This window comes from Pteropus medius, unplaced genomic scaffold (assembly GCF_902729225.1).
Source record: "Pteropus medius unplaced genomic scaffold, Ma_sr-lr_union100, whole genome shotgun sequence".
Lineage (NCBI taxonomy): Eukaryota > Metazoa > Chordata > Mammalia > Chiroptera > Pteropodidae > Pteropus > Pteropus medius.
The window spans coordinates 22,503,708-22,513,441 of NW_024349803.1; the positions used below are offsets into that span (position 1 = coordinate 22,503,708).

A 9,734-nucleotide genomic window follows, 5' to 3' on the forward strand; every position below is an offset into this window, starting at 1 on the left:
GCCCCCCGCAGGTGTAAGCCCTGAGCAGACAGGAGCCCTGCTGTGGGCCCCACTGCATACCCACCGCTCGACACGCAGGCTGGTATACAGTAGGTGCTCAATAACCGAGTGAATGAATTAGCCTTTATTCAGATCTCCCTGCTGTCCCTGACTAGCCGTGTGACCCCTGCCCAAGTCCCTGAACCCCTCTGGGCTGCGGCTCCCCTCATCAGCACCGTGGGACAGTGCCAGTAAAAGCATAGACGTGATGCCTCACGCCCGCACCCCCTCACCCCTTAGGGAGGTAAGACAGCAGGGACGGACACCCAGTGGCGCGGCAGGGGTGTGGACGGAGGAGACGCTTTCGGTTCGGAGAGTCTGCCGCTTCTGTCGCTGGTACTTCTGGGCGTGTCATCTAGATATTACTTTTTGGGCAGACAGATGCGGCGAAGAGCTCCGATACTTGGGTTCGAACCCTGCCTCCGCTGTGATCGTGGGCAGGCCACCTCATCCCTGCCTCCGCCGTGATCGTGGGCAGGCCACCTCATCTCTGAAACAGGGTCGCTGTGAGGTGAGAACAGAGCCACGCTGGCCCGTGTCCGCCGCCCCGCGAGGCAGACCGGACATGGCTCTCCCCAGGGTGCAAAAGAGGAAGCCGGAGCTGGCCAGGTGGAGAGGCTGTCTCTAGACGGCTCGGCCCCAGGGCCCACCACAGCTGCCAGAGTAAGGTGGCCTGTCGCCACCCCTGCCCCCCCACCCCTCGCTCGGTGGAGAAGTGAAACACAAACCCATCGGTGTCAGAAAGAAGAGAAGGAACCAGCCGAGCCGAGGAGAGTCGAGTGGCCCCCCGGATCCTGTCAAAAAGGCAGTCTAGGGCGAGGTCAAGCCGAGGGCGGCCAGAGGGTGGGAGGATTGTGTGACAAGAGCGGGGCTAGGGACTGAGGTGGCAAGGGGTGGAAAGCCAGTCCTGAGAATGAGGAAGGAAGCTCTTTATCAGCGTTCACAGGAACAGAGAGGGAAGTTGTTTGCATCTGGCCAGATACCTCGCTGTGACCCCCGTCTCCACTCAGGGGTCCCTGCGGGCTTCGCTTTCAAAAGTCTCTTGGGAGAAAACACATGGCCTCGAATCCTAGAAGCTGCTCTCGTCCGGGCTGAGGCAGCACCAAGGGCTGGTCCTCCGCCTGGCGGGCCTTCGGCTTCTCGTGAGAGTTGGCATTTCCCACGCTCTCAGCCCGTCCATTTTAAGAGAAACTGAGGCTAGAACCTGGCCTCTGGTCCTCCTTCTGCCATTAGCTCGCTGGCTCTGGGATCCCAGTGGCTTCCCCAGCCGGGCCTCAGTTTCCCCTCCTCCTCTTCCCTTCCCTCCGGAGCAAAGGGTGTGGGGTTCTAAGGCGAAAGGGACCCCGATCAAATGGTGTGGCTCAGTCAGCAGCCTAGCACTGAGGTCAGCTTCTGGGAGCAATTTAAGGCAGCGCGGGGAGCTGAGATTCCGAACCCCCACAAGCAGGCAGAAGGGTCCGCTCCCGTGGGGCCGCCCCGCTTCCTGAGTGCTGCTGTGCTGCTCCCATGGGTGACGCAGCTGCGCTACATCGGCAGGGCTCCAAGTCCCAGCGCGCAGTAGGCCTTACCGGGCGGGGGGCTCCAGCGGCAGTGAACGTGTTTGCGAATGTCCAGGATCATTTAAAAATGTAATTTAAATTGCACATTTAAAAAGTAACTAATTCACGAGAAACAAATTGGCCTTGGAAAGGCCCCGCCACGGGGCGGTAGCAGTGTGTCCCCTGCCCCCGGCTGGAAGCTCTTTGAGGTCACCTGGAGAAGTCATTCGCTCCACCCCCCTGGTTCTGTTCTCCCTGGGCCACAAGGGCCCCCTCTGCATGCCCGAGAACTGTCCGCCCCCAAACAGCAGCCAAGTGCAGACTGCGGGTCAGGCTTCCCGAAGCCGCACTGTGGTTTGGTGACAGAATTTGGACCCAGATGCGGTTCACGTTGACCCGGTCAGAAGATTGGGAGAATCTCTTACAAATGTTATTAGCAAAAGCTCAGTGGCTGCCCATGACCTGGGACACCCAGCAAACTGGGGAAGATGAGCCCTCTGACCTCCGCATGACGGCCGAGGGTCCAGGAGTGTCCCTCACCTCAGGCTCCAGTGCACACCGCTCCTGCCTTCGCCCAGGGTGCCCGGAGTGCCACTGTTCTTCCAGACGCCCCCCCCGAAACCAGAAGACCTACAGCCTCCCTGTCTGCAGCCATCCCTTCCTCACGTGGAAGGGCCGCGTCTCGGCTGGCCTGCTTTACACCGAGTTCTCGTGCTTCGTTTACGCAATAATTACTTACTGAGTACTGAGTATGCACGTGGGGTTATTGCACACAGCAAGCAGGTAGAAGATAAGTAGATGAAAGATAGCACAGATCCCACGGAAGGCACATAACAGACATGGTCTTCATGTTCCAGAAGCTTCTATCTTCCTAGGGAAGAAAAGGAACATCAACTATTATTAATACTATTAATCCTTTAATTGAGATTCTGACTAGCGCTTTACAGAAGGGCAGGAGCTGGGCGGGCATGTAAGAGAACTAGGATCTGGAAGCGGGTGGGGTGGGGTGGGGGGGTGGCGGGCGGGGCGTCGTGCGCTCGGGAGTCAAGCAGCCTCCTGGAGAGAATCTGTGGTCCTGAAAGCTGCGAGATCTTGGGGATCTGAGGTACCACTGTGGCTCACCCGGGAACAGGGGTGATTCCCAGATTTGATTCCAGCATAAAAGCAAGGCCAGAAGGGGAGGGTCGGCACGCCTGCCGGTGGAAGGGACACGGCGCAGCCTGGAGGAGGAACCGGGGCGGGGTGGGATGGGGAGAAGGCGCTTGGTGGCAGATCAAGGAGGCTTCTGAAGGCTGAAGGGTGTGTGTAAGTGTGTGTGTGTGTAAAAGTGTGGTGTGTGTGTGTGGTGTGTGTAAGGTCTTTGAACCAAACCCACCATTGGGGCCCTGAGGGATCTGGCAATCCAAAGAGTCAGTCAAGAGGGGTCCAGTTCGTCAAGATCGGCGCATGCGTGAGGAGGAGGCGAAGCCACCGCTCGGGGAAGACGCAGCCCTGCGGACCCCTGCTTGGGGACTGGGGCCGGGTGTGAATTCCAGCCCCCACTGACTCTGAGCCAGCATTTTTGCGCAGTGAACATCGTGTACGACTGTACACAGTGGCCGTGGATCCTGGAGACCAGAGAAATCACAAGGACATTGGTTCATAAATCTGCCTCCTGCACTTGAAGAACCTTGAACTCTGAGTTCTTGAGCTCCATGTTCACATTTGTAAGATAGAGGATGCTGCGGATGTTTGCCGAACGCGTTCTCTCTCGGCTGCTTTTTCTTTAGATTTTCTGTCTTGGTCTCGTCTTCTAAAAGCATGATGGCTTCCTTTTAATGCACACCTGTATGATGTGAGAAAGCTCCGCGTTAGACACTTTGCCCTTTAGCCCTCCAAACGTCTTATCCTCTGTCCACTCCACGGAGACCAGGCCCCAGGCACAGAGCCAGAAAGGCAGGCAGGGACCTTTCAGATCCTTGCCGGGCGGGTCCTGCCCTGTGTGAACTCCGGTCCTGGGGGCCTGGTGCGTGTGGGGAGCACACGGTCCCGTAAGGAGCCTTGTGCTTGCATCTCGAAACTTTGGATGGTGGAATGTCGGAGCCGAAAGGGACCATTTGGGACCTCGTTTTACAGATGCGCAACCGAGGCGCAGAGAAGGGCTGGACATTGCTCAAAGTGAGAACCAGAACAGGGCTAGAGACCAGGCCCCTTGACAGGTGTGGAAGAGGTAGATAGACATCAGGAGTGGAGATTAGACGAGAGACCGGGAGAGGAAATAGCTCTCTGGGGACGGTGTCCGACCGGGATGGTGTCAGTGAGGCTGCCAGGGTGAGCGCAGGACACTGGAGAGTCCTTGGTGACTGTTTGAAGGGGAAGAGAAGGTAGAAAAACATGACTCCCTCAGGGCTGGGTGGGTCCCTAGGCTGGAATCCCTTTGGATCCAGCCTGGCCATAGATTTTTCCAGACACTAAGTGGAACTTCTTGTTCTGGGCCTGGAGGATCTGGAGGCCCTTGGCCCACAGCCAGGGTAGCCTGTGCTGACATCAAGCCTCCGCCAGCCCGGGCACTGGGCGAAGCCTGGGAGAAACCTGGTTCCCCTCCCAGGGGCCTCCGCCCCGGCGCCCGCCTGGGGTTTTTCCTGGTTCTGGGCCTGCATCACAGCTGCTCTCCGGCCCGGTCGCCTCCAGTCCCACCAGCATTGCCCTGAGCTGGAAAACCCCTCAGGGCCCACGCAGCCGTGACCATAGGGGCAGGAAGCTGTGACACCCAAGGCACGCAGGGTGTGGGGTTTATTCTTAGAGTGTGGTTGGGAAGGGAGGGGCCCAGCGGGGTGGAGTGGGATGGAATGGTTAGGAGAGAACCGAACGAACGGAAGGATCCAGAAAGGAAGAACCCTCTGAATTTCAGGCGAGCTTTCTTTGCAAAAGTGCTGTGTTTGTGTCTGACCCCGGGAGTGTCTCCCTGCTTTGAGTGGCCATGGTGACTCTTCGGGGACATCTCAGGATCCTGGGTGCAGCCTCTCAATTCGGGGACCCCGATCTGTGAAGCAGAGTGGTAGTAGCAATGAGAATGGTGTAAGTAACAGCTGTCATTGATCACGCACTTTCTAGATGCCAGATTTTCTGTATCCAGTACAGTGCCCGGCACACGCTAAGCCCTTTGACAAATGGCAGCCTTATTTAATCCACACATCCATGTTAAGATTAATCTTAACTAGGTATTAATCCCATTTTACAGACGGGGAAACTGAAGCTCAAAGAGCAGAAATCGTTCTCCTGATGTCATACAGCCATTTGTCCACTGATTCGACAAATAGTTACCGAGTCGCTGCCGTATGGTGGCGCCGTGGCAGGTGACGGACAGAGCCGTGAGCGTGGTGCCCGCCCTCGGGTTTATTTGTGTCTGTGGTAGTGAAGGGCGTCTGACTGTGAACGAATAAGCCAGATGGAAAGGAAGGTGACTGCGGAGCAGCACGGGGGGCGAGCCGGGCAGGAGGCGCACGGCGAGTGTGAGTGAGCTGGCGTTCTGGAAAGGATGACGGGGGAGGGTTTGTGTTCAGGGGTGACATTGGAGCCAGGCTTGGACTGGGGGAGAAGGAGCCTGGGAAAGGCTGTTCCCGGCAGAGCCAACGGCAACAGCAAAGGCCCTGGGGTGTGGGGGTTGTGAACCTGCTTTCCAGGAGGCCCCAGGAGGGACGGAAGTTGGCACGGGGGTGATGGCAGTGGGTGGGCCTGGGGCACGGTCGCCTCTGGACCAGGGGGAAGGGACGAGGTTGGCAGGGGCCGTCAGTGGCAGGGCCTGGATATTAATCTGTAATTCCGGGCCTTCATGTCTGGCCTGGACTCTGCCCCTTTGGCCCAGGTCGCAGTCCTGACTCTGAGCCCGGCTCGGGCAGGGGTGACTCACCTGGCTCTCTGCTGGCTGCAGCCCCCTCCGCTCAGTGAGCCATGGGGAACGGTTCACACTAAGGAGCTAAGGAGCCTGTCAGGCCTATGGATTCTCTACTGTGTGACAGGAACAAACCCCAGACAATCGGACGATCAGCCCTAAAGGTAGGGGCAGCTGTGCAAACCCAGGACCGAACCTCCCTGCCCCCCCTGAGGCTTCTCCCATCCTCCATGCGCGAGTCCCTCACAGTGGAGTCAGCATCGTCTGACCGGGGTTCAAATCCTACCCCATCGCCCGTAACCACCGAGACCGTGAGTAAGTCATTTAATCACCTCCCGGAGCCTCGGTTCCCTCACCTGTGCAGTGGGCTAACACCTGTCGGCTCTCACAGGGCTGTGGGTGAGCACGAAATACGATAGGAGTAGTATCAGCTGACGCTGAGGGCCTGCTCTGGGCCAAGCACGTAGTAATTCCCTTACGTGCATTAACTCACTTCGTCCTCATATCGCCACGAGGGGACAGGGATCGTCATCAGAGCCAGCTTCGTGGAGCGGGCGGCCCGTGCGGTCGTGTACAAGGGCCCCACACTGGGCTATATGCTCAGCCATTGCCGTTTAGAAATACTTAATAATTTTCAGCAAGTCCCTCCACCCCGGCCCTTTTCATTTTTCACTGGGCCAGGCCCATTCCGTAGAGGGTCAGATTACTATATATTCACTCCTATGTTAAAGAAATGTTTATTCTATGGCCAAATCACCCTGACCACACCGGATCCCGTCTGATCTCGGAAGCTAAGCAGGGTTGGGCGTGGTTAGGACTTGGATGGGAGACCACCTAAGAAGACCAGGTGCCGTAGGTGGAAAAAAATAAAAAGATAAAGAAGCGTTTGATGGTCCAGGCAGGGCTGAAGGCCCGGGGCGGCGGAAGGAGTGAGCCGGACAGAACTCCCTGCCATCATGGAGTCCACTTCACATCACTAGCCGGATGAGGGAACTGAGGTTCGGAGAAGGTGAGTCACAGGGAATAAGGGGGTGCCCAGGTTCCAACGAAGCTCCTAACCACAGCACCGTACCCCGCTTTAGCAAAAGGCTGGGAGGTGTTTGACGGGACACAGGGTAAGGAAATAATTCTGCTCTGAGGGCTTTAAACGTGTTAACTCGTGACGACACCCTCATTTAGAGACGAGGAAGTGGAGGGAGGCTCTGCGGGGTTAGGTAACTTGCCCGCAGCTGCTCTGCAGGTGAGGAGCCCAAGCAGACCGGCTCCGGCCGCTCCTGCACGGCCGTTAGAAATAACCATTCCGAATACGGTGACTTTCCACCCTGATTTTCGTTTTTGTCTCGGGACCCGCCGTGCACACGGCACGACCCAAATCGCTCTGTGTGGAGTAGAGAAATTAACCAATAAAGGAGCAGATTCATTCGACCTAAACGGTGACACCTCCAGAGCTCATCCTCCCCCGCGGCCACCCCAGGTCTGACACCCCTTGTCCCTCCCCGGGCCTTGACTCCAGCCTCCCCCAGGGTGGAGAAAACAGGGCCCTATCTCCCAGTAAACAGGTCGGCTGGAGGGAGGGGGTCCTGTGGGGAGGGGCCATTCGCAGCGATGCTTATCACGGAGTAACAGCTTTCCTCTCCCTCCCCGTGTGAGGACAGGGGGCCGCACCGTGTTGGGGTCCCATCTCCTGAGAGTCAGGCCGGCTTTCGGCCTGATAGTCGAGGGCTCTGGATGGGACCCCAGCCCAGAATGGCACTTCCCATGGGCTTCCCTGCCACCCGACATCCCTGTGCTTCACTCCTCATGCAGTGAACGGTTGTCGAGTGCCTGCCACGTGCCAGGCACGATTCTGAACCCTGGGGACACAGCAGAGAGCAGCACGGGCAAAGCCCCTGCCCGCAGCGGGCTTCGGTTCTAGTCCCAGATGTCCCCACCCTCGGAATTCTTTCGATTGGGTGGCAGACTTTGGGAGTTTTACCTCATGGGGCACTGGATGTTTTCACTCTTAAATATTATAGAGTTTTATATAAGGGTACGGTAAGGGTACTTTTTAACGGTTTCGGGTAGGAGAGTAAATCCGGCCCCTCTTATTCCATTTTGGCCAGAATCAGAAGCTTTTCCTTATGAAAAAGCCTCCAGGCCTGCGAGAGGCAAGACCTGGAAGGTCCTCAGTTATTTCTACCTTCACGTGAACGAATTTCCAAGAGCCTTTCTGAAACAGATAGCCATGGAGGATGAAGAGCTGGAAGATGCCAACGTAGGATGCAGGACCAGGAGATAAAAGCACAAAGGCTCACATCACATTATTCCATTTAAATTCACCACAGTCCTGCAAATCTGCCAGCACGTCAAGTGCTTTATTTCCATTTTACGCGTGCGTGAAGTGACGCTTGGACCATTTCGATGACTGGCTGGAAGTCACAGGGCTCATTAAGACTCAGGGCTTCTGGCCTCCACCCTGGGCTCCTTCTCACACACTTGGGGTCGGGGGTCACCATCGGGGAGGGAGGACAAAGGGCACCTGGGAGCCCGGCCCTCAGCTGACGCGGTTATTTCACACACCGCTGGCCTCGTCCCTTCTGTCTCGGGCTGGTCTGGGAAACGGCTTCGGCCTCCCACGGGCACAGGGCATTCCAGCTCAGGTCTCCGGAGGCGCAGCCACAGGCAAGGAAGACCTGAGCAATGTGACACTCCCCGAAGGCAGGGGCCATGGAGGGTCCAGTTACCCCTGGGGTGCCAGCGCCTGGGACAGCGCCTGACCCCCAGTAGATTCTCAAGAAATAGTCATCAAGTGACAAAGCACGAGGCAAGGGATTTGGGCATAGACAGACGACCAGGGACGCTGGCCTCAGTGGCTTCGTCTGTGAACTGGGGATAGTCTGCCTTCCAGCGTTCTTTCCGTTTTTTTGAGACAGTGCACGCTGTTTGTTTATCACTGCTCAATCCCCAGCGCCTACATCGGAGCCTGTCACACAGTAGATGCTTAAGAAATATTTGCTGGGTGAGCAGAGGAGAATAAAGCCTGGGGTTTTGGCGCCCGTGCGGTTAACAGCGAGGAATTTGGGGTCAGGCCTACGTTTGACTCCTGGCCCTGCCCCTTATTAGCTGTGTGACTTGAAAACGTCCCTGAGCCTCAGTTTCCCCAGTGCCGTAATGAGAAGGGTCTTGCTCTCTACAGCGGGGGTGTCTTGAGCATCAGGCGAGGTCATGCGTGTGAGGTGCGTAGCAGGGTTCCAGGCACAGACATAGTGCTCTAGCGTTATTGAAGTCCTCATGTGTCTAAGATGAAGGTGCATTTTTTTAAGGGTCATTTTCCTTCCAAAGGGCTTTTATCCCTGGGCTTCCCCTGAAGGACTCCGGAGGTCATTCTCCCGAAAGGTGAGGCCATAAGGAAGGTAAATTCCCGTTAAATCTCCCCTCCAGAGCATAGCGCTCTCTGCAGCCTGCGGGCCAGCGCCCTGGCCTGCTTTGCCCAGGCTGGATCCCGAGGCAGCTGCATTCACCACGGGGGGTGCCAGGCTCTCTGCTCCCAGCCTTGGTCCTCAGCAGCCCTTTGAAGCTAGGATGTGCCTTTTCTTGACTTGCAGTTGGCTGGGCCTCAAAACTAACAAGCAGTCAGTTCCCTCGCCAGGGTGAAGTGGGTGCTCCAGAGATCAGCGGTGCAGATAGCGAGTGAAATCTAGTCCTCCAGCGAAGGCAGCCAGCAGATACAGTGACTGCCCCGAGCTTCGCCATCCCCTCTGCGGCTGACCCCCCTCCTTCGTGGGTCTGGTCTAGGTCTGGGTCTCAGCCACCTCACAGGCTGGAGTTCCGGGTCTTTCTGGCCTCCATGATGTGGGCCTGTGGACGCCATAAGTATAGGTCGATGTTTGCCTTAGAAACTTTGGTCATTATCAAGGGAAGATTCTGTGGCTTTGAAGAGGAGACAGATGAGGCTGACCTTCGTGTGGACGGCAGTCGAAAGCAGCGGGGCATCCAGAAGACCGGTTAGACAGGGATCTGACATTGAGAGGGTGCGAGGATTCCGAAGATCAGGGAGGTGGGGTGCAGGGCGCAGGGAGAGCTTTCAAGGCATGAAAGCAATTACTACGTCGATCCGACAATAAAGAGACCAGACATAAGTGTCCATCTCTTTCTCTTGACGTACAGAAGTCCGACCCAAGTTTAAGGCTCATTCACTGCTCTCTTCTTTGCAGAATTTTCTGGAGTTTAAATTTCTCCAGGTCTCGCTACTCCATGGCTCTGCTCCCCATCTGCTCTTCTTCCCTGCAAGCTCTCCTTGAGCACGT

At 56.9% G+C, this 9,734-nt stretch overlaps 1 long non-coding RNA gene and 1 pseudogene across 1 annotated transcript; both read left to right on the plus strand.

The window, feature by feature from the left end:
* The first annotated feature begins 5,301 nt into the window (after positions 1 to 5,301).
* On the plus strand, positions 5,302 to 9,566 carry LOC120582428 (uncharacterized). The gene is made up of 2 exons (XR_005647559.1): positions 5,302 to 5,612; positions 6,347 to 9,566. It is a non-coding gene; the product is annotated as an uncharacterized LOC120582428 (long non-coding RNA).
* On the plus strand, positions 6,189 to 6,307 carry LOC120582507 (uncharacterized; annotated as a pseudogene).
* Positions 9,567 to 9,734: the final 168 nt, after the last annotated feature.